Raw genomic sequence first — 22,787 nt, forward strand, 5'->3', positions numbered from 1 at the left:
AGGACACAAACAACCTACCCAGTAACACAAAAAGCAAAAGTCAGCGAAGGGACTGAAAGTCTCGTTTAGTAGCAGTGTCGAAGTCATTCTCGTGTCACGCCGTCGCCTCTGACCTGCGAAGTGGGTTTTTTTTAAATACTGCCCCATCCTCGAGTCTGACTGGTCTCTCCGGTCCGCTCTTGGAAAAAAGAAACGAGAGGCAAAACAGCGACCCCAAGCTCAAGCGCCGGCAGAGAACACTTCTTGAACCTCGTACGAAGGGGGAGGGGGGAGAACGACATTAAATGTCTTCGACCGTCCGAAGAAACTGGGTATGATTCATGTTGTGTAAAAATGCTGCCCCGCTTTGTTTCAATACATTCAACCGCGTTTGAAACGAAAGAACAACAGAAAAACAGAAACTCCCCCAAAGCAGAGTCCTTTGAACTAAGAATAGCGGGGGGAAATGTGTCACCGCCCCCACGAGGGCTAAAAACTAAAAATAGCAACATTGCAAATCCTGGAGATTTCAGGGCGGCGCCGAGAACGAACAGAAACTCTCTCCCGAGACGCCTTCCAGCGATCCGGCAGCAGAGTGGGCGTCTCCGTCACCTGCTCTGTCAGGCCGGGGGAACACGCAGACAACTGCAGCCGAGGGACAAGTTCGAGTTTTCTCGGGGCGAGCTGGAGGTGAACGAAGCGAGTATCGGAGAACAACTTAAGCCGAGGGTCGTTGCGGGTCCGGACCGGCCGGCTTCAAAGCGGGTGAAACTCTTCTTCTGCCGTCATCGCCATCGTCATCATCAGCAGCAGCAGCAGAAGGGGGTGAGTGACGAGCTCCGAGACAGAGGGGTTTTACAGATTCGGGGTCGATTTCTGGAGCTGAGAAAAGTGGGGGGATAGCGGGTGAACTGAGGCGTTAAAGAGTGGCCCCCGGAAGGGGGTCAAACCGGCAGTTTGCTGATGTGCGAAACGCCGGCAGGAAAACACAACACAGCAAAACAGAAACGCCGAGTTCTATCGTGACGCACCTGTCACCTGTCCCCCAGCAGGTTGCAACCTGTTGGACAGCGGTATCGCCGAGACCTGTTGGAAGCCGCAGAAGATGGCTCATCTCCACCCCGACACGAGCAAAAACCGAGCGATCAGCCGGAGATAACCCGATCCCAAATGAGATGCGTCAAGGTAATGAACAACACTCATAGAACTCACATTTTAAAATGACTGGCGTTATATAATAATATTAGTAATAACACTTTATTTTATATAGCACCTTTAAAGGCGGCCTCTCAAAGCGCTTTACAGAATAACAACAGCAACAAAAATAGGCTTATTAGTAAATCTGTATACATAATATGTACGAAACATCGTTTTAATAAAAAAATGCATTGTACATATCGACTGTAAAAACGGCACAACTGATGCGGGAGTGTAGCTCGGCGGTGATCATTTCCTTCAGGACGAAGCATTTGTAGGACATTTTGGTTACACGACCTAGCAGAAAAAAAAGATGTCGGACGAAAGGGGCAACTAATTGTAACAGTCAACTAAAATTGCGAACGAACCACAACACCACGGATCCCGTGTTCTAATGAGAGAGAAAGGTGACGTCAGAACCACACTTACAGGTACTCATTAACGCAGGGCCTGTAGTCCTGCGATGGTGATGTCTGAGATCGACTATTGAGAGAAATATCCCAGGGAGGAAAGCGAGCCGAAGTCTAGGCACACATCACTCGCGCTATCGCTGCCAAATCCAGTTCTCACTCGTTTTAACCCCAATGAAGAGCCCAGAGAATCATGCCGAACCCATCTCCAGTCCAGTGATGACCTGGCCCGCCGAGACTCACACGGAACCGGTCTCTCCAGACAGCCCCCCCCCATATCAGACAGCACCGGAGCTCAGGCCCAGCTGAGCAGGGCCGATCTGAACTGAACCGAACCGGCCCACCTCACACGCCTGCAGGCCCCGGGACAGTAGCACAGCTCCGGTAATATGGTCATTGTATCAATTCATTAGTTTACTTAATAAATCGGGCCTGCTGACGGGTTTGTTTACGCCGGCAAAAAAACAACAAACAGCCGTCGGACACCAGGAGAGTCAATATAATCCTCAGTGGCTTGTAACCGCACTGACCCCCCCCCCCCTTCTCCTCACACACACCGACTCGGTAATTACACATGTGACGGAGCTCTGTCGTACGGCTCAGAATATGAGCTTCGGCAGGTCTCAGATGTCACGCAGCGGCGAGCGGAACCCGACCGGGAGAATAACGGCTTCTGCCAGCCCCCGCTAAAACCTCGGAAAAACTAAAGTTGCTGCTGGAAGAGGTGTTAGTGGGGCCAGTAGGGTGTGCTCACCCTGCAGTCCGTGTGGGTCCTAATGCCCCAGTATAGTGATGGGGACACTATACTGTAAACAAGCGCCGTCCTTCGGATGAGACATAAAACCGAGGTCCTGACTCTCTGTGGTCATTAAAAATCCCAGGGCGTTTCTCGAAAAGAGTAGGGGTGTAACCCCGGCGTCCTGGCCAAATTTCCCATTGGCCCTTACCAATCATGGCCTCCTAATAATCCCCATATATGAATTGGCTTCATCACTCTGCTCTCCTCCCCACTGAGAGCTGATGTGTGGTGAGTGTTCTGGCGCACTATGGCTGCCGTCGCATCATCCAGGTGGAAGCTGCACATTGGTGGTGGTGGAGGGGAGTCCCCATGATCTGTAAAGCGCTTTGAGTGGAGTGTCCAGAAAAGCGCTATATAAGTGTAAGCAATTATTATTATTATTATTATTATTATTATTATTATTAACAGTATTGATACCGCACAGCCGAGCTTCGCCATCTCAAATCAAGAGCGGCCGAAACTTGGCGTGGGAAGCGTCAGTTCACCAAATTACCCACAAGAGGGCGACAGAGCTACATGTTTAAAGACCACAATCAGGCCAGATATCCATTTAGCACTTCGAATTGAGAAATAACGTCTTTGCAGTAAGAAAGACCATTTTCGTACTTACATTAAGTGTTTATTTATAAATTATAGAATAGACAGAGAAAAGGGACAATTAAAGGCACTTACAACACTACATATAACATGTTAACTACACAATTTAAGAGTACTTTGAAATTATTGTGCTCTAGAATACAAACTGCACTTAAACCACAAATAAATACATGCATGCATCCACCTAATAATAAACTTCCAGAAAAAGATTCCAAGTCCATGTTTTCATGATATCAGCATTTGTATTTTTTGTGCTCCAAGAACGCTTACAAATAAGGAATGTGGGCCGTTTGGCACTTCATACCAAATTCACTCAACAATCTCATTTTGAACCCAGATTCCAGTCCAGTTTTTGAAAAATCTTTGAATCTGTGGATAGAAGATCAAAGCAGCTCAATTTGTAGTACAAAATCAAGCTTATAAAGTCTGTCTACATTTTGAAAAACAGCTGCAGCTCTTAAAGCCACACAGAGAGCTCTGCAAGACAGCAAAGCTGATACTGCTCTGTAAAATACTGATCTACAGCACTGCCTTCAGACTGGACGGTTCAGTTCCTGGACACCAGAGGTTGTGCTTCCTTTCCACCAGCGATTCCTGGAGCCCAGGAGCCCAGAGATCAGAGCTAAGAAGAGCAGCAGGAAGGGAGGGATCAGCTGGAGGAAAAGAATTGGAGAATTCCCTCCACCATCAGGATCTGCAATAATAGAGAGATTGTATTAATCTATCCATTTTCAATCATCATCTAAAGGTCATGGGGAAGCCCCAGATCTCTCCATCTCACACTGTCCCCGCATGTTGGACACACCTCTGTTCTCTCCCTCTCACACTGTCCCTGCACGTTGGACACAACTCCGATCGCTCCCTCTCACACTGTCCCTGCACACTGGACACTCACACTCACGCAATATTCAGAAACAAGTTTATTTTTCCATTACCACACATACCATTTTGACAAGAGCAGTGCACCTTTATAATGTTACAGAGAACTGAAATTGTCAGGAAACCTCTTACCTCCCACAGTGACTGTCACAGTGCTGATGGTGTTTCCCTGAAGGTCCCTCACTGTGTAGCTCCCCTGATCAGCTGGAGTGAGGGAGCGCAGTTTCAGAGAGCCGTCCCACACCGACACTCTGTCTCTGTACTGGGGGACACAGCTGGCTGTGCTGTTCTGGATAGAACACACTCAGGTCGAGTCTCCAGCTCCTGCAGGGTCAAACAGCACCTCCACTGGCTCTCCGGTGAACAGAGGGACAGACAGAGAGGCTCCAGGCTGCAGGGTGAGGACTTCTGAGTAAGCTGGGAAGAAAAAACAATCCAACTCAATCTTTCTGAAACAGGTGATGAGATTGAAAGATTTCTTTAGAATGACAAAAAAAAATTGGGTTGCACTGTGGCACAGTGTTTAGCATCGCTGCCTCACAGCACTAAGGCCCTTGGGCAAGTTCCTGGGGTGCTGTCTCTGTGGGGTTTGCATGTTCATGTGGGTTTCCTCCCACAGTCCAAAGACATGCTGGTGGGTTAACTGGCTTCTGGGAAAATTGGCCCTGGTGTGAGTGTCCTGTATGTGTCCTGTGTGATGGACCTGTCCAGGGTATGTGTGTCCTGTGTGATGGACATGTCCAGGGTATGTGTGTCCTGTGTGTATTCTGTCCAGGGTGAACCCTGCTTTATGCCCACTGATTGACAGAACAGGCTCCAGCTCCCAAAATAAAAACAGTTTATAAACAGATAAAACAGTTTCGTGTTAACCTTTACAAACAAAATGTTGCCATTCATGCTGAAGCAGGATCAATATTCACACTGCACATTTCCAGCTCTGCAATATCACTACCGAAACATACTGCAGAAGTCCGAGTGAGATCCCCAAGATCTGCTAACAAAGGCTATCTCAACATATGCGTTAGAGCATACAAAAGTGACTTGTACCAACGGCTGCAACAACACATGCCCCGCTACATGTGTTAAAAGAGATAATAATAATGATGATGATGATAATAAAAATAATTGCCTACACTTATATAGTGCTTTTCTGGACACTCCACTCAAAGCGCTTTACAGGTAATGGGGAATCCCACTACCACCACCACTGTGCAGCCACACCTGGATGATGCTCCAGTCCGCTCACCACACACCAGCTCTCAGTGGGGAGGAGAGCAGAGTGATGAAGCCAGTTCATAGATGGGAATTATTAGGAGGCCATGATTGGTAAGGGCCAATGGGAAATTTGGCCAGGACACCAGGGTTACACCCCTACATGGACATGTAACAAAATGCAATTTGACATGTTAAAAGAATGAAATATGACTTTTGTTTCTGGTTCTGTGTGCTGTATATAAGAACTCGGTACCCCTTGCATTGAGCGTGTCCGTTCTGCAGGACAGACCCAGCACATGTTGCTTTCCTTATTAATCTCAATAAACACTGAATCTGCACAAGACTGCGTCCTACTCCTCTGATGAAGAATTTTCCCACAGGACATGCTAATGACAAATGTAATGTTTTCCAGATTTTTCCACTATCATTTCTTCAACAGCGTCTGTTAGGGATCTGGTCTATTATTGTGGGGCTGGAACTGGAGTCTCCCCCCGTCACACCTGTAAGGACTCTAGCAGCCAAGAGAGGGGAAAAGCGACCTGTCGCTGGAAGACGTGCAGGTAAACGTTCTTGGCACGATAACAAAGGTTGCAAAAGACATCGACACAGAGGTAACTGAAAGCTGTGCAGAGCAACAAAATGAAGACATCGTTGCTAAAGTGCTGCCAGTCCAGGAGGAGGATTTCGTCTACTGACAGAGTCCAACGCGTCAGGAGAGCCAACATGTGGACTTGCAAAGCCCAGAGCCATCATTATAGGATTCATCAGAAGGATGACGAGGGACATGCTGTGGCGAGCGGCCAGAGAGAACGAGTCTCTGAAGGCCAAAGACCTGAGGATTGCAGAGGATCTGTCTGCCGAGGACAGGCACACCAGGGACCAGCTGTGGGAAAGAGATCCGTGGCCAGTGACTGTCCAGCCCAAGAGATCTCCCTGTAGCGGTTATGAACGCGGTTAATGCTGAACACGGTGGTGTTGTAATCACTTTTAAGGGTTTGAAGCTCGCAGTTCAGTAGCTTTCCCCCCCCCAGAGTTTTTTCTATATTGTTTGTGTCTTTTTCTATTTTCTCTATTAACCCCAGAGGTATTAGGAATATAGTTAAAAGAAAGGCGATTTTTCCATTTTGAAAAAAGAAGAGAGCAGACTTTTATTTTTATTTTTTTTTACAAGAAACTACTTGTCACCAAAAGATCAGCCTGATTTTCAGTTTTGGAAAAGTCAATGGGGGGATGACATTTGGATTTCTAGTGGTACTAATCATTCAGCCGGCGTTGCCATCTTAAAGGGGCACTTTAAAGGGAAAATTCTTTATTATAAGATAGTATGGATGCAGTCCGATGGCAAATCAGTTTAATGTCCGGGCTACAGGAATATGTCCAGGATTACACCATGTGTTGTGAACAAGCACCGCGAGACCCCCTCCTTTCCTCTCGGTGGCGTTTCTGTCTGCCTTCGAGTCCAGAATACAGTATGTTCCTGCAGCCACATCTCAGTCAAACACACGATACTGCATTCCCTATACTCCCTCCGCCTCCTCACCAGTGCTCCCAGCGCGTCCATCTTATAAGATAAGATCACTTTATTAGCCCAATTAACAATTTCTTGCATTACGGATTTATCTTTTCACAGACCCCAGCTTGCTCTCCATGAGACACACAGACAGGGAGAGAGAAGCTGGGGGTCAGAGCGCAGGGTCAGCTATTTATACAGCGTCCCTGGAGCCGTTGGGGTTCAGGGCCTTGCTCAGGGGCCCAAAGGAGTAGGATTCCTCTGCCAGCCGCGGGATTTGAACCAGCAACCTTCTACCCGCAGATCCTGAGCCACAGAGCCTCCGCACCGCCCTATTATTCGCTAAGGACCTCACATTTCCCATAATGATCGAAGGAAGATAGGGCTTAAATCTCCTTCTCTTCGTGTCGCACCAGGCCCTGCAGCCTCGGCGTTTCCTCCTCAGCTCCTCCGGGAATGATGGCTTCTCCCCGGTTAGTAGAGCCAGACTGTGTTGGAGATGAGCCTTGACCCCATGGAGGTGGTGGCTGAGAGGAGAATGCTGACCAAGCTCACAGCCATCATAAACAACACCTCTCATCCGCTTCATGGGACTGTTACTGGGCAGCGGAGCACATTTAGCAATAGACTGCTCCAGCAACGGTGTTCAAGGGAACGTTTCCACAGGTCTTTCCTCCTGGCGGCTGTCAGGGTGTATGACGCTGCCCTAGGCTAGGACTGTTAGCCCTTCATTTGCTCCTCTATGGACAGCATGTTTACTCCATTGTACTTTTTGGACAATCAGTCTGTGTAAACCTATGCACATTTTGCACAGATTTTATTGTTTTTACAGTAACTATGATCAGCACATTTTCCACACACACCTATGTATTTATTTTTAATTATTTTGTTTATCTTTTGTTTTATAACTATTCTGATGTCTGTTTTGCTTGTCTTGGGCTGGACTGCTGTAACACATCAATTTCCCTACGGGATTAATAAAGTATTATCTATCTGTTCCTGCAGCCACATCTCAGTTAAACACACGATACTCCATGCTCTACACTCCCTCCGCCTCCTCACCAGTGCTCCCAGCGCGTCACGTGTGTAAACACTTACTCTGCAGCTATCTGCATTACAACCGGAAGCAAACAGTGGTCCGAGTAACAGCCAAAAAGTAGTATCTCGACTCCCTAGTATCCATCTTGTTGTGTGATCGAAAATCGACCCGCCGGCAAAGAAAAGAAAGAAAAACCAACCGAAAGAAAAGAAAAGACGACAAACAAGACACAGAGGTGCTGTAACAGGCAGGATGCCACCAGCACGCCTCCATCTCGAAAGAAATAAAAAAAATACTCTTCGGATTATGGTCATCTTCCTTAGATAAAAGGACCGTTAACCTGCTGCTTGTCACTTCATGTGAGCTGCCTGCAACAATCGTTGTCCGTCTTGTTAATAAAACCATTCTACCATCTTGTGCGTCTTGGGCTGGATAGTAACACGCCACACACACCCAGGGATCATAAAATCGGCGATCGGCCTCACAAAACGTCGATCGCTCTATAATGCTCCGAGCTCTTACATCTATTATTAAGTGACCTTATTTTTTTAACTTTAATTTTGTGACTTGATCACATAATTTACTTCATTACGTCTGGCGGTTAAATGTTTGTTTTTTTTCCTCTTGTACCCGTTTCTGATCCTCTGGTTGTATTTGTAAATTATTTATAATTTAATTGTTTAATATTTAAAAATAAAGGATACAAGCACCACCTTACAAGTAAACGTTGCTCTGTTAATCATAAAATCATGCCGTCGACCTGGACTCCCGTGTTATACGCAAGAACAACGGAAGAGATATCTCGGAAGCCACTGCAGCGTTCATCCCTCTTTTTGCAACATTTCGGAGTGCAAGTGCCTGGGGCCTTCGCACCCTGACCAAATCCAAGAAAAGGAAAGGTGACCTACCTGCCCCGAGGGGACGGAGTTTCTCCAATGTTAAAACATCACAAGATGTGTAAAGGCCGTTATGAAGGGCCCCAGAAACACTCAGACGAGTGAGAGACACCACGGCAGGCTGATTTGTGCAGCTCCCGAACTCTTTGCATCTCTGCGGCTTGGCATCTGTTCCTGAGCCCCGTCGATCGTTTCCCTTTCTTCATATTCTCTCTTTTTTTCCACTCACTCCGCTGTGAAGCAGTTCCTTCTTGGGTGTTTTCTAGAAACCCAGTGAGGAGTCGGGGAACCTCCCCCGTCTCCACTGCGCAGGCGCTGCAGCCCCACTGCATGCCAACAGGGCGAGTCCGCTCTTCTATTTTTACAATATGTTTCTATACGCTAGAGCAGAGGTTCCCAGCCTATTACAGCCATAAAAACTTACGCGGCCAACACAAGGACCAGCCCGTCCTCACCGTTTTGAAACGGGCTAGCTCTATACCTCACCAGTAACCTAGAGAGAAAAGCTGCAAGCAGAGGTCTGGCTCAACATTAAGCTACTGTATTCGGTCTTTAGTGCCACCAGCGCAGAAACTCAAGTTTCACAAAGATATGTTGTCGGAAACGGCATCAAAAATGTCACTGCTTTGTCTGAAAGACCAGGATACTCCGAAGTAACATGAAGCCAAAACTTGGTTAAGCATTTCTTTGAAAAAATCAATTTTAAAGCACTGTCACAGGATAGACTGTCTTCCTTTGTGCTCAAACTTGCGAGGGGCACTTCGCATAAACTCACAAAAGGATTTTCAATCCAGCTAAACCGAACATCTGGAGCCGGGAAGTAGTCGCGCAGTTGGGTCCTCAAACTTTGCAGGTGCTATGTAAATAACTCTGTGATAGAGGCTGGTAGCTGCATTTGTTCTTTTGTAAGAAAATCTGACACATTTTCACACGAGTCGTAGTTTGACCGGTCGACACGTTTGGCCCGCATTTCCAGTTTCTTTATTGTGGCTTCTATTTTACTTCGGACGTGACAAATCGTCACTGCTTTACCTTGAAGACCAAGGATGAGTCCATTTAAGTGACTGAAAATCTCCGCAAGATAAGCCAATTTAGCGAGCCGCTCGAAATCATTGAAACGATTTGAGAGCTCAAATTCTGAGTCGGATAAAAGAAATTCTTACTTCATCACGCAACTCAAAAAGCCGAGTAAGCACCTTGCCCCGAGAAAGCCATCGAACCTCGGTGTGCAAAAGAAGCTGAACATGATCACTACCCATTTCTTCACATAGCACTCGAAGTAAGTGTGACTGTACAGGCCTGCTCTTTATGAAGTTGACTATTTTAACTGCCTCATCCAAAACACTCTTAAGATCTGCTGACATTATTTTGGCAGCCAACGCTTCTAGTGACTGGAGACAAAAAAAGGAGACAGAATTTTAAAATAGAAATAGACACTTGACAGCCAGAAGAATTCCCAATTGTAAAAGCTAAAACATGATACTTTTTACGTACATATTTCCATCATATGTCTCCCCTTTTGATTCTTTAAATTTCTAATAGAATTTAAATTAAAAAAAGGAATTCAACTTTAAAAGCATGAATAGAGGGGGCAGTATTAGACCATTGACCTCTGTGGAAAATACCATTTTGCAAATCTATCCCAAACAGTTTTGTTTATCTGCAGTTAAGAAAGAAAGGTAACAAAGATTCATTCTCATTATTACAAAATACAGATAACACACAATTGGGCCACTAGCCAGATTTTGTTATCATACCAAATCGGAATAAATATGCTTTTATTTTGATACCCTCTATCTTTATGATTCCAAATACAATATGTATATGGTGAAAAGTTATGCTTATATATTAAAACCAAATACAATAGAACTTGTTTAAGAAAGTTAGATAATTTAAGAGGAATTCTACTAATGTCAAAGTGACATTTTAACAAAAATTCCATATCACGTTTATATGGAAAAACCAACTTGGGAGGGAAATTCCATATACTCATTTTTTTTTCTAGTACAATTTCTAATCTCCGTGAGCAGAGAGAGAGAGCGAGTTCAAGGTTACTAAATGTTCGTGTTGGGGCTTGTCTGGATTCATCCAATCACAACGGCGGAGGTGTAGGGCTTCTCTGTATTTATCCAATCACAATGCGGCGGAGGTCGAAGTCCTGCCCACAGACTGTAGCTAGTGCGCGTAGTTAGCTTCTTCAAACCTGCCGCGAGCTTTGCTTCTCTCTGTCGGGGACTGATCCACCGGCACCTCGCTGCTGTCAGACAACATGATAGAAACTAGCGTGGAAGTTGAGTGCATCTTGGAGGAGTTGGATGTCTGACCAAAAACTTCCTTTAGTTTGGGTTGTGGGCTTCAGACAGGATGAATAGTTACTTTCTTCCTTGCGGCTTCAGGCAGCCCGTGCACGGAGGTTTAAAACTGGTGAAAAGTAGCGCGGTGACATTTAAAGCAACAGAGCAGAAGTAATGAGTAAGATAGAGCCGGTGTTGAGCGCTGGAGACCTGCAGCCGGGCGGGGAGGTGAGGCAAAGCGACACCTGTCGTTCTGTAGTTTATACTGACACGGAAAAGTGGACCAGTGGAGTCATTTGCCAGATTTGTCAATGACAGAGTGTAGATATTTTACCAACCAGTCTCCTTACTTTGACAAATACGACGGTCTCTGTTTTAGACTCCAGTTTGTGGCGTCTGAATTCAACGTTCTGCTGTTAAAATACGATAAACTCGTTGCATTCTTAGGGAGAGATGAGAATTCATTAAAGGCGTCGCTCCTGGAAATCTCACAACATGGTGGTCACAGAACGGTTTTACATCGCGACGTGTTTGATAAAATAAGCTTTAAGAATGAAATAATGCATAGATTCCTTCATAACCGAATCTCCAGGTGTGTTGCAGCAGAGCACAGATTTACAGAGAATTCAGACGGGATGGCTGTGTGGTCAGGCTCTGAGTGGGGATCTCTTATTTTCTGAGAAATCAAGAATATGCATTTGGAGGGTCTCCAGGGGGTTTCTTAGAATGGCACAGGACCTGAGTACTGCATCTGGTAGCGGGGGACACCTGTGTTACACCTAGATTACCAGGCTACATTAAAGAGGAACTGCAGTCCCAGGTTCTCAGACCGGTTATTAAATCTCTGACAAAATAAATTAATTGTAGGTATAGAAACATTGTACAAATTTCAAAATACGGCACAGAATCGTGAATTTTGTGAAAGTACTGTAGGTCGCTATGTTCTGGCAAACCCCTGGTCTCGCCATGGGCACGACTGAGAATCCCAACAAATTGTGATGCGGCCCTTCCTGCTCACTAGTCCCTGTGATGACAGATGTACGGATGTACGAGCGAATACGTCCAGGTTGTGCAGCAGACGTTTCACACAGAATTGTTCCAGCATGATCTGCAGGCTGAATTAAGAATGAAACATATTGGTGGGCAAATCCATTTGGAAGTCAAGAGCAGGATTTCTACTGGATTAAAAGAGACAGATCCACAAGCCTGAGTGGACAGTGTCACAGGGCCGCTCCACCTCACTGGCAGTTGTGTTTCCCTCGATTCATTCTGAATCACAGAACACTGCGGCGATTCAGTGTAAGTCAGGAAATTAGAGGTTTTATATGTTCCTGTTTTACATCAGCAAACAGTATCTTTCTAACCCTGATATATAAAAAAACATGGTAGTTCCCTCTTTAAGGTCCCTTGTCTCTTTCCCCAGGGTGAATCTTACGATGCGACTTCCTGTGTTGGTTTTCTTTCTTTTGCTTGCACTGACAGAGGGTGAGTATCAATTTCCATTCACAAATTTATATTTCCTGTTGATTTTCACTCTCAACAATTCACAAATCCCCTCTTGGCACACCTGACCTGTACTGACCAGAGGAGCCCCAGATCACAGAATCTCACACTGGACACCTCTGATCTCTCCCTCTCACACTGTCCCTGCACGCTGACCAAACCTCTGATCTCTCCCTCTCACACTGTCCCTGCACGCTGGACACACCTCCGATCTCTCCCTCTCACACTGTCCCTGCACGCTGGACACAACTCCGATCTCTCCCTCTCACACTGTCCCTGCACGCTGGACACAACTCCGATCTCTCCCTCTCACATTGTCCCTGCACGCTGGACACACCTCTGATCTCTCCCTCTCACACTGTCCCTGCACGCTGGACATGCCTCTGATCTCTCCCTCTCACACTGTCCCTGCACGATGGACACACCTCTGATCTCTCACTCAGACTGGGCACTCTTTATTTTCCATAATCTCTTACAAAATAAGAATTGAACCTGTGAAAATATACATTTAATATTTAATAAGGTTTGGGGATAAATTCAGAATAATTTGTGTGTGAGAGGTGTATTTTTCAGCAGTGTATCGGTTTTAAAGTTTTTTTTTCTAAAAAATATTTATCCAGTTGGATTTGTGCTGCAGATAAAAATGTTTAGGGGATATCTGCATGTTTTAAAACCCTAAATGGTGTTGTGTAGAAGTTAATAGGATAGTAAATGAAATCACACATCTCATTTCTCATGATATTAAATAAGTGACCATTAATATGACAATTATTAACTAAGAACTCCTTGAGAATCGGCTAATCAAACTTCACATTTGTTTTTGGTTGGTGAATATAAGTTTTTACAAAGATTTATCAGTATTCTTATTCTTATTGAAATAAATGAAATAATGTTGTTGACTATTGCCAGATACACTGGAGGTGTGTTTGGGTTTGCCTTGATCTACACTGTTTCATCTTCTGAAAGAGACTGAGCAGCAAAAACTGAAAATTGACACAAGTGCCTAGTCCAGCTTATCATAGATGCAACCGCTTCTGATATCCAGGGTTAGAAGAGATGGTAGTTCCCCAACATGGAGCAATATTATTGCACATACAGTACAATGAAATGCACAGTATTAATATAGGAGGTGACATTGGTCACAAATTAACTATTGTGTTTAAACTGAATAACTTTCTCGTATAAATGAGTTAATTTTTTTTCCTCTGTGGCGCCAATAAGCTTCCATAGGAAACAAGACCCTGAATGAATTAATCCTAGTTTCATTCAATAATTTTTCCAGTCGGTTAGAAATGGAGGTGAACAGTGTACCAGTTTCCCCTGATCTGTCTGATCACACTCTTTTAAACTGGAGTAAAAATGTGTTGTCTCACATGTGTCTCACTGTGTAAGCTTTGCCTGGAGTCTCTGGTGTTTAGCATGATCACACCCTTTTAAATTGGAGTCAAAAGGCATAGTTTCTCGTGAATAGTGTACAGGAGTGTCTCGCTGTGTTTCCTATGATCACACTCTTTCAAACTGGATTGAAAGACCTTTGTCTCTCGTTGATGTTGCTCCGTCCTCATTGTCTCCCAGCATCGTCTGCAGATGCGGATGTGTCTGTGAGAGTCGGCGACGAGGTCACTCTCCACTGTGATGGGACCCCTGCATCCGGAATCCCCCCAGAGCAGCTCCTTTTCTTCTGGAAAGCGGATGGGCGCTATGTCAGAGCACAACCTCAATAAATTACATTCAACTGAACTAATTTTTATTTATTAAATGTAAAAAAATATATCTCAGGGCAGATTTCTATCGAAACACAATATGATCGTTTACATTATATTTTTGGAAGAATGGGACTCTTCATAAGCAGCTAGAGATGTTTTTTTTTTTTTGTCCTTCAGAGATCCTGGCAGGCAAGAGCCTACCAACCATGAAGCTCTGAGTAAATGAACACAAGATTGGACTGGAATCGGGGTTAAAAATAAGACTCTTGGATCAATTAGCTACAAACTGCCAAGCGGCCCATATTCCTGATCTAATTTGTATCCATTCTTGTAGCACTAAGAACAATTGTTGATAAGGATCGCGAAAATATCCGGACCTCCGATGTTTTTATGGAACATTATTAGTCAAATGTGCACAATTTGTACTTGAGAGTAAATAATTTCCCTCTTGAAAGTGTCTCATGCTGTATATGCCTTTATCCTGACTTTTTCCATTCCCGACTGTTATTTTTAATGAATTTGTGTTTTGAAAAAAGTTGTATCTTTCTGGGCTGCACATATAAAAACGTCTTTGCGATAGAAAATGCAGTAATTGGGAAAACTAGTCTGCTTTTGCACCTGTGGCGCGCTCTTGTGGTTTAATGCGAAAGGTTTCCTAGACTGAGCTTGATCTTATTTATTTCGCGAAGAGCGGCTGTGTATTAACACTGTAAACAGTGACTCAGGGCAGAATTCCGGGATAGTGTCATTGGAGTTATTCTCCTAAACCCGCTCGTTCACCTGAGTCAGTCCCGCAAGCCGCTTCGTAACGTCAGTCCGGTCTGAAACCCGCAGAAGCTCATTATCTGAGCCGTCACGGCCGTAATAGGACCCAGTTCGGCACAGGCTGTCTGGAGAGACCGGTTCCGTCTGGGTCTCGGCGGTACCAGTCAGTCGTCACTGGACTGGTAATGGGTTTTGCATGATTCTCTGGGCTCCTCATTGCGTTTTTAACGCCTGATAACTAGGTCTCGATCTAGGTTGGACAGCATATTATCTACATGTGAACATTTGTAGGAGCAGAGCTCAACTCCTCTCTGGCTGCTGGAGAACTGACGTCACAAGAGCAGCGCTCTGAGGGGGGTGTGGCTGCGGGGGGCTGACCGACTCTCCTATTGGTCCATTTCTTTTATTTAAATAGGGGCGGTTACCCGTCCTGTGTGGGTGAAGTGACTGAGCCATCCAATAAGAAAAGCGGGTATAATTAGCCACGCGAGTTCGTCCAATCAGAACGCCTCGTTCGCGAAACCGAGTCCCTCCTCCTGTGCCGCGGGTCAGTGGCCTCTCTCCTGTCAGGTGTCGGAGGACGGCAGTCGCCGGTAGCAAGCGGCGCTGGGCAGCACGGAGAAAACTTCCGACAACAGAAGACACGAGGGTTGTGACCGCAGGAGAGATTTAGGATGAAAACGATAAAGAGGAGCGGGGCGGTGTGAGTTGCACCAAGCTCAAGCAAGACGGCGCTGGACATGGGTCTGTCGTTGCTCAAGGCGAACACACACGTCGATTTGAGTTAGTCTGCCCCCCCGATATTCAGCCACATAACCGCTGCAGAATAAAAGAAGAGATATAAGAGAGATATTTAATACAAGTGACCGCTGACAGTTGGATAGGAGACCAAGAAGACATTGGGGCTCATTGGGAAGAGCTCTTGACTTGTAGCCCGGGAGCTGTGGGTTCCAGTCCTTGGTAATAGAGGAGGTTTATTTTCCATTCTTACTTGACATTCACACATGAGTCAATAAAGGTCGGGTGCTTTGTTTGCTGTCCTATAGAGTAGTGCATAGGGAGGGATCTATACTCTTAGCTGATGCATCAGGGGTTCAAACGCTGGGAGTTATGTGAGCTTTGCTTTCAAGCTCAGGTGTACTACCACGTTGATCAATAAAGCGATAGGTGATCAGGGTGCATGGCCCTATAGAGTAATGCCTAAGGTTCTGGACCTATGGCTGGATTGTTCTGGGTTTGAATCATGGGTGGATTTTGGTTTATGTTTAATGTGTCCTGACATGAACACACTGATAAATAAAAAGAGGGGACTGGGATGCACGTGGCCCTATAGTGTTGTGGTTAAAACTCCATGCTGCTAGCTAAAAGGGTGGAGGTTTGAATACCACGTGTTTCTTTTCACTTCAATTCTCTCAGACATCAACACACTGATAAATAAAATGATTGGGGGTAGTAGCTGTGCAGCCCTTTAAGATAGTGGTTACGGCCCCAAGCTCAGGGAAGGGTGGTTGTGGGTTGAAATCCTGTCTGTGACTCCTGCTTTAGTTCCATTTTAATCATTACTTAAATTTCTTGTGGCTGTGTGACTCTATAGAAGAGTCTCTAGGCTTATGACTTGTGGGTTTGAATCCTATGGGGGCCTTAATGATTCTTTCCAATTCCATTCGAGTGGGTTGATGGTTGTCTGGCCCTGTGGTGTGGTGGTGAAGAGTGTGAGGCTGCTTTCAAGGGTTGTGGGTTCAAGTCCTGCTTTGCACCCCTGGTTTCCTTTTCAGTTATAGTCTCACAGAGAAGGACACATTGATAAGGAAAGAGATTGGGGATGGGACAGTGTGGTGCTATAGAGGGTTGGTAAAGGCTGTGGGTCTGTAACTCTGGGAGTGTGGGTTCAAATCCTGCCTCAAGCCAGGTGTTTATTTTTAATTACATTCTTTATAAGAATAACACACTGATAAGGAAAGAGAGTGGGTCTATGTCTGGGTGCCTTTGTAGAGTAGAGGCTAAGACTGAGCTTATGGCTGATTGGTTGTGGGTTCAAACCCTCTCTGAGACCTGTGGTCTGTTTTCAGTTTAAGTCTTCCTGAAATGTCAACACACTGATAAGTGTGAAGAGAGTGGGGCTGTGAGTGTGTGCCTCCATAGTGTGAAGGTTGAGGCTATGGGCTCACAGTCTGGTGGTTGTGGGTTACAATCTTGCTGAAACAGGTCTGCTTGTAGTTTAGTCCTTCTTGACAGAAAGGTGTTGATAAGTCAGGGGAACTATAAGGGTAGGTGGGGGGATCAATAGAAGAGAAGGTAAAAGACTGTTCTCCCAGGTTCAAGACCAGGCTGGGTGCTGAGCTCAGGAGTGAGCAGTGACAGTGGCAGGGGCAGGTAACTGGGTAAGGAGGAGAGAGAGAGCAGAGTAACTGGATGAGCCCAGGGTGAGGGGTTCTGGGGTTTACCTTCTACTGAAAATTTTCAAAAACTATCAACATATTCAGTAGAATGTGAACCCAAGAGCCCCTCACCCTGGGCTAATCTAGATACTCTGCTCTGTCCCTGCTACCCACTCACTCTCTCCTCCTTACAACCAGTCAGCCACAAGCCCAGACTCCTAACCTCTGGGCCTAAAAGCTCAACCCCTATCTGTTTACTTAGCAATGTGTTACTGTTGCTAAGAATTATACTGACAAACAACATGCAATTATTGCCAGGATTTGAGCCCACACCCACTCAGCCACAAGTCCAGAGTCCTAGCCCCTACTCAACAAAGACATACACTCACAGACCCATTCTCTTTACTTATCAACGTGTTACTCTTATTAAGAGTGTAATTGAAAAGAAACCCCTGGTCCTGAGGCAGGATTTGAACCCACACTCCCAGAGTTACAAGCCCACAGCCTTTACTAACTAAAGGGCCAAACCAGGTCATCTCCAATCTCTTTCCTTATCAATGTGCCCCTCTCTGGGAGACTGTAACTGAAAATGACACTTGGAGGTGTATTTGAACCCACAACCTGCCAAACATGAGCGCAAAGCCTTCACCCCTACTCTACAGAAATTGAAAGTCAGAAATTGAAAAGAAAGCTCCCTTTCTAACCAGGATTTGAGCCCACACCTTAACACCTATGAGCACAGAGCATTAAACTCCAAACCACAGCACCATGTTCCCCTGACCTCAGTGTCATTATTTATGAAGGTTCTGATATTTAAGTAAGAATTAAAGTGAAGATCAGGGCTTAAATTGGATTTGAACCCACCACCCACTCCCAAATCTAGGGATGTAACCACTATGCTACAAGCCTGCCCACATACAAGAGATCAATCTCTTTATTTATCAATGTGTTGATGTCAGTAAGAATGAACTTGAAAACAGACAGGCTGCAGCATGCAAGACCAGAACCCCATATCTTAATCTCTCCTCTACAGACCCACCCTGACATAGACCCCCCTTTTGTTTATGTATGAACATGTCTTAACCCCCAACCCTATAGGCCCATATCACCACAGCACTAAACTCTTTACTTATCAATGTGTTACTATTAGTAAGAATTTGCTTGAAATGAAATCACAGGTCTCAGGTAGGATTTGAGGCTGCAACCACACATCTAGGAGATGCACAGTCTAAACCTATACTCTATAAAGGCACACACACAGAAAGTCTAATCTCTTTATTTATCAACCTTTTAATATCAGCAGGACTTGACAACAAACCTGCAGACTCAGGCAGGACTTGAACCCCCCACCAGCTGGGTGCAAGGCTCAAACCTACACCACCCATGCCACAAACCCCATCTCTTCACTTACCAATCCGTTTCTGTCAGTAAGAATAAACCAGAATCTTCCGATGACGTGTCTATCGGCTTAACTTCTACTCTACAGGATCACACATGCACACACACACCTACCATCCCCATCTATCTATCGACGTGGAGATTTCAGTCAGCATTCAATTGAGGAAAAAAATAGATACTGCTATCACTCAGAATCGGAGTCCACAGAGTGAGCACACCTCTGGCTAATGAAGATGAGAGAGAGAGAGAGAGAGAGAGAGATCAGGCAGGAGCAGCTCAGTATTTAGAGATATGGAGAAGATAGGTGATTAAACCACTCATGTGGCTGCACACTAACTCAGCCCCTCGGTAGTCCAGCGAAGCAAAAAGCAGAGGATGGGACAGCAGAGGACATTGGTGCCCTGCGAAGCTTCTGTCAGAGTCAGGGAGACAGACACACACACAGGTGGGGCTGGACAACACAGGATGTTAAAGCTGCCCGTTCCCCACCCCCGCCAAACTTTGTGTAAAGAAGCGCCTTCTCTGTCCTGTCCTGACTGGAGGATCTTATCCAGCTGTGTCTTGACGGGCACCAGGCGATCCTCTTTAACACCCCGGCTGGGCAGCTTGTTCCCCACCCCCACCACCCTTTGTGTAAAGTAGCGCCACTCGTTCTCCTTTCCAAAACGCACACCCTCTGAGCGTCCACTCCTGCCCCCTGATCCCCGTTTCACTGCTGTTTCTGGAGAACGACTAGCGAATCTCCATCATGGGGCAGTGTACACACACACACAAACCCGTTTCATGTACATGACCAGATCTTAATATTCGTCTAATTTCCCCCCCACGTATTCCTCTGCTGCAGGCGGCGAGGAATGCAACAACCTCGGTCTTTCTATGACGGCAACTTCCTGTTCACAGATGCCCCGGTACAGTGCAGAAATGTGCGTTCATACACAAGGGTACCTGCTGCAAAAAACAAAACCACGCAATGTTCCACTTGCACGCCATAGTCCACACCTTGGTGAGAATGCCACATATGATTTTACTCAAAAAGACATCGCTGCTCTGGGACCACATAGGATACATTTCTGTGCTGAAAAGAAGGGATAAGTAACTGGATCTCTTTATTCTCAAACAGAGGAGAATGGGGGGAATGTGATACAATTTTCTAAATCCTTAAAGGTCACTGGCCACGTCAGTCCAGCTGTATTCTTCAGATTGAATACTGAATCATGGACAAGAGGGCACAAAGGAAGTGCATTTCAGACAGAGAGCAGGTGGTGCTACTTTGCACAAAGGAAGGTGGAGGTGGGGAACAAGCTGCCCAGCCCCGTGGTTGAAGCCGATACCCTGGCTTCTCTCCAGACACAGATGGGACAGGAGGCACATCTTTACACAGAGGGTGGTGGGGGTGTGGAACAAGCTGCCCAGCCCTGTGGTTGAAGCCCATACCCGGGCTTCTCTCAAGACACAGCTGGATGAGCCCCTGGAACAAATCAACCACTCACGACCCAACAAGACAGACAGGAGTGATTTGTTGTTTGAGGTTCAGTCCTATTGTATTTCCGCGTGATAAGCGTGAAAGCAGGGGCGGTTTTGTTTTGGTACACGTCCAAACTACCCGTTTTCATCCACAGATGAACACAGATAAACACGTGCTCCTTTTTCATATGACATCTTGCACCGGCTCAAAAGTAACAAGAGGTAACGATTCTCTGGGGGGGAACTGATTTTTTTTTCCGACGTCAAAAAGTAAGAAACAGGAAGGAGTCCACAACAAGCGAGAACAATTACTGCAGACCCCCCGGAACGGCGCTTTAAAAACCGCAGAGTAGCATCCTGACTGCTTAGACCATGACAAAGCTCTTCTGCAGAGCGAAAGTCACCTACAGGCGGGTATTCTTTTTTGTTTTAAACAGAACTAAAGCCCGTCTTTCCTGCAGCCGAGCCTGTCGCGACATGGGGTGTTTCATTTCACATGGAAGGAACGCGTAGAATCAATAGAAAATGCAGGAATCTTAGTAGTAGCACGTAATTGTGTTAAAAATAATCCCCCCCCTTTCCACCTAGCCCCAGAGCCCAGCGCAATAAACGGCTCGTGTTCAGATCCTTCTTTTTGGTTTTGCATTAAAAAAAGAAAGAAAACAGGTTCGCCGCTAGCGGCCCTCACTCTTACTCTGACATGCTCTCGACTTCCAGTCAGCTCTCTGGTAAAGAAGAGGCATTTCCGGTGGGTGTGTGTGTGTGCAGCGGCGGGCATGAGGGGGGATACCGTGCTGACCTGCAGCTCTGCGGGTTTGTGCAAGGGCGGATTATATTGTAGAGGGTCCGGTGTGCCGTGTTCTGTTGGGGGGTAGTTCAGGTCGTCTCAGGAAAAACAAATATCGACTGCCGAAGCTGGGATTCTCCCTCATGCCTTTTAGGTTTGTCGTCCGCATTTTGCTGAAAAGACACAAACAGAAATAAAATGACTTATTTTTTTGGGTGTGGGGAGATTAAGACCCCCCTTTCACTTCGAGTTAACGTCTCTTTAAGTCTATACACAGAAGCGGGACCAAGCCAAACCACAAGCAGTGTGCCATGCAGCACGTCTTTACACAAAGGCTTGTGGGGGTGGGGAACAGGCTGCTCAGCCATGTTGTTAAAGCCAATACCCTGGCTTCTCTCCAGACACAGGTGGATGAGCTCCTCCAGTCAGGACAGGAGTTGCTTCTGTACACAAAGGGTGGTGGGGGTGTGGAACAAGCTGCTCAGCCATGTTGTTAAAGCCAGTACCCTGGTTTCTCTCAGGGCACAGCTGGGCGAGATCCTCCAGTCAGGACACGAGGCACTTCTGTACAAAAAGGGGGGTGGGAGGGGGGAACAAGCCGCTGAGCCATGTTTTTAAAGCCGATACCCTGGCTTCTCTCCAGACACAGCTGGGCGAGATCCTGACCTTAACAGGGCAGACACAAAATGAAAAAAACGTTGCCTACCCCCTCTGTGGAAGATGTAGAAGACGCAGACCGAGGAGAGGAGGGCAGACAGGATCAGCAGGCAGGGGAGCTGCAAGCCCGTCCTTCGCTCTGCACCGCTGCCTCTGAGCAAGAAAAACAGTAATATATGACCCAGCTTCATCTTCATTAGCCGTCGCAATTCATCTTTTAAATAGCATCATTTTATTAACCCTTTACAATTTCTCGCATTAGGAAATTATCTCTTTAACATACCCCAGCTAGCTCTCCATGATACATAGACACACGGACAGGGAGAGGAGCTTGGGGTCAGAGCACAGGGTCAGCCATTGTACAGTGCCCCTGGAGCAGTTGGGGTTAAGGGTCTTGCTCAGGGGCCCAACAGAGTAGGATTCCTCCACTGGCCATGGGATTTGAACCAGCAACCTTCCAGTCACAGACGCAGATCCTCAGCCACAGAGACACCGCTCAGCCCGAATGAAATGTCTGTCCTCTTTTTTTTTTTAAACGAGCACAGATCCGCATTGGACATCGAAAACCTTCGGTCACTCAAGGTAAAAAGATCAATGACACCAGCGTCTGCGGTGCTAATAGGAAATAAAAAAAACATCGACTGTCGAGCGCAGGCATAGACGGTGGGCCTGTCTTCCCAATCAGAGACATCGACACCAGAGGGCCGCAGTGGAAACTACAGAGAAGAGTGTTGAAAACCGCAAACTCGAGGCTCTCCTTTACACAAAGGGTGGTGGGGGTGTGGAACAAGCTGCTCACACAGTTTGTTAAAGCCAATACCCTGGCTTCTCTCCAGACACAGCTCGGTGAGCTCCTTCTAGTTAGGACAGGAGGCGCTTCTTTACACAGAGGGTTGTAGCCTGGCTCCTCTCCCGATGCGAAACCGCCCCTTGTCTCTGTCGGCGCAGTAGTAGAGGCCCTGGTCTGCCGGGGTGACCCGCTCGATGGTCAGGCTGGCGGCGCGGTCGGCCGAGGCGCTCGGCGCCAGCGCGTACCGCGGGTCCCGCCTCTCGACGTAGTGGAAGCCCTGGTGGTCGGGCCTCCTGCTGGCAGACACGGCCAGGGCCAGCGCGTCGCGCCGCTGGACGAACCACAGCGTCTCGTAGCGCGGCTCCAGGTCGCAGGGCAGGGCGGCGGCGGCGGCGTCGGCGGCCCCGCCCGTACAGGGGACCCGTGTGGGCGCCGCGGGCCCCCCGTCTCCGCCGCCTCTGGCCTCTCGGAACGCGTCGCCTACAGCCGGGAGATGGGAGGAAGAGCTGAGGTCATGATTTTGG

At 46.6% G+C, this 22,787-nt stretch overlaps 3 long non-coding RNA genes across 5 annotated transcripts; 1 reads left to right on the forward strand and 2 right to left on the reverse strand.

Moving 5' to 3' along the window:
* The first annotated feature begins 400 nt into the window (after nt 1-400).
* LOC148663259 (uncharacterized) lies at nt 401-14,478 on the forward strand. Of its 3 annotated transcripts, none has more exons than XR_015936423.1 (4): nt 401-804; nt 1,029-1,164; nt 12,239-12,300; nt 13,894-14,478. It is a non-coding gene; the product is annotated as an uncharacterized LOC148663259 (long non-coding RNA). The 3 variants fall into 3 exon arrangements; XR_015936425.1 differs by having other exon boundaries at nt 1,032-1,164; XR_015936424.1 differs by lacking the exons at nt 401-804; nt 1,029-1,164 and adding an exon at nt 10,710-11,043.
* Nucleotides 2,983-8,853, reverse strand: LOC148663260 (uncharacterized). The gene is made up of 3 exons (XR_015936422.1): nt 8,534-8,853; nt 3,994-4,278; nt 2,983-3,676 (listed from the first exon to the last, which is right to left on the reverse strand). It is a non-coding gene; the product is annotated as an uncharacterized LOC148663260 (long non-coding RNA).
* On the reverse strand, nt 11,837-21,079 carry LOC148663261 (uncharacterized). The gene is made up of 2 exons (XR_015936426.1): nt 20,829-21,079; nt 11,837-13,999 (listed from the first exon to the last, which is right to left on the reverse strand). It is a non-coding gene; the product is annotated as an uncharacterized LOC148663261 (long non-coding RNA).
* Nucleotides 21,080-22,787: the final 1,708 nt, after the last annotated feature.

This window comes from Lepisosteus platostomus, chromosome 5 (assembly GCF_059453375.1).
Source record: "Lepisosteus platostomus isolate fLepPlt1 chromosome 5, fLepPlt1.hap1, whole genome shotgun sequence".
In the NCBI taxonomy this organism is placed as follows: domain Eukaryota; kingdom Metazoa; phylum Chordata; class Actinopteri; order Semionotiformes; family Lepisosteidae; genus Lepisosteus; species Lepisosteus platostomus.